A 1,868-nucleotide genomic window follows, 5' to 3' on the forward strand; every position below is an offset into this window, starting at 1 on the left:
GGTGGGCACTGCCCAGGCTCCCCAGGGCAGTGGGCACGGCCCCAAGGCTGCCAGAGCTTCAGGAGGGTTTGGACAACGCTCTGAGGGACAGGGGGGAGTGTTGGGGTGTCCTGGGCAGGGCCAGGGCTTGGACTTGGTGATCCTGGGGGTCCTTCCAGCTCAGGGTATTCCAGAATTCTATGTTCATGAAGGAGTTCTGGGTTTATTTAATTTTCAGCTGGATCAAATAAATGCTGGCCTTGGCAAGCGGAGATGGAGGAAGGAGCCCGTGGTGAAGAAGGAGCAGCACAGCCAAGGTGCCACCACGTTTTTGGTGGCAGCATTAGCACAAAATATGGGACTGCAACAGCAGCATCACTGCAGTCCTGGGGTCTGGTGGCTCCAGCTGGGCTGTAGCCACGTGAAACCTGCTGCAAGGTGTGAGCAGGACACTGTGGGTGAGCTGGGGCTGCGGGACCAGGGGATGAAAACACAACACCACAACAAAGGAAGGAACAGGGGAAAAACCCAACAGCAGAATTTCATTTCCTGCCCTGTGAAGAATCGAGGATGGGTTTTGACAGTCATACTGGAAATAAGAGTAAAAATTGCACTTAGAAATACATAGGAAGCAGCAAATGTCCCTTAGCAGAGGGGGGGTAAGGCAGAATTTGCCTCTTTTCACTTCCTCTTCCCATTAAATCTTAAACGCTGAACAAGCCCATTATCAGTGTGAAAATGCCAAGGAAAATGGAATGCTTTAAGTTTGCTTTCTTTCCTGTCTTTCTAAAAAAAAAAAAATAAATAAGGCTCTTACCTCTTTGTAGTTGGACCAAAATAAATAATTACCAAGAACGAAATTGTTCCATATCACATAAACAATGGCCCCGTGCCTCACTTTTTTTTGGTAGATGATTTATATCTATCGTTTCCTTTGGCAAGGAGAGAAACAGGTTTAGCTCTGTCTAGAGATAAAATTACAAACACAAATATCACACGGCAAACAGCAAAGTTTTGAACTGATCACGGAGTTCTGACAGGTTCAATCCCAGAGGGTTTTTTTCCATGTCACCAACAACCACTGGTTATTATCCAGAGGAGGGTGTTAAACAGATTCTCTTTGGTTTCTCACATTGGACAGGTAACACACGATGTCTGAGCCCTGAAAGAATTCAAGCTGCACTTTTTCGTGTTGTGTCACGTCCAAATACCCCTCCTCTGATAGATGATCCTGGAGCAACACACCTGTCCAGAAAATCTTATGTTTTCTCCTACTAAGTGTTTGTCCCCAGCCCAGCTCAGCTGTTCTGCTCTCTGGGATGCACAGGGAAGAATTAACCACGTGTTTCTTCCTCTTCAGCTGCCCTTAAAGACCCCAAATCTGCTCCTGTGCAGGACCCAGGAACAGGAGAGGGAGGACTAATATATATATATTATGTAACTTGGCACCACATGCTTCGAGAGTGGTGTTTGGAAACAAGGAGAGAGTGAAAAGCACAAATGTTCAGTGGAATTTTCCTTCCTGTATGTGTTTTATCTGCGGCTGTGACGTGCAGAGGCCGAGTTAGGAGAGGTGAACTGGAAAAGAAGTGGGAAAATCCTGCGGCCCAGAGGGTCAACGGCGTCCTGGGCTGCACCAGAAGAGGAGCAGGATCAGGAGGCCAAGGGAGATGATTCTGTCCCTCTGATCTGCTCTTGTGAGACCCTCCTGCAGTGCCGGGTCCAGCTCTGGGGGCCTCAGCACAGGAAAGATGTGGAGCTGCTGGAGAGAGTCCAGAGGAGGCACCAAGATGAGCCCAGGGCTGGAGCCCCTCTGCTCTGGAGCCAGGCTGGGAGAGCTGGGGGGGTTCACCTGGACAAGAGAAGACTCCAGGGAGAACTGAGAGCCC

The 1,868-nt window shown here is 49.3% G+C and overlaps 1 protein-coding gene across 1 annotated transcript in view; it reads right to left on the minus strand.

The window, feature by feature from the left end:
* MRPS6 (mitochondrial ribosomal protein S6) overlaps positions 1-1,868 on the minus strand; it is a 68,882-nt gene that overhangs the window by 66,187 nt on the left and 827 nt on the right. The gene's annotated exons all lie outside the window — the stretch shown is intronic.

The sequence above is a fragment of the Manacus vitellinus genome, unplaced genomic scaffold (genome assembly GCF_001715985.3).
Source record: "Manacus vitellinus isolate BGI_N305 unplaced genomic scaffold, ASM171598v3 scaffold_86_pilon, whole genome shotgun sequence".
NCBI classification, from domain to species: domain Eukaryota; kingdom Metazoa; phylum Chordata; class Aves; order Passeriformes; family Pipridae; genus Manacus; species Manacus vitellinus.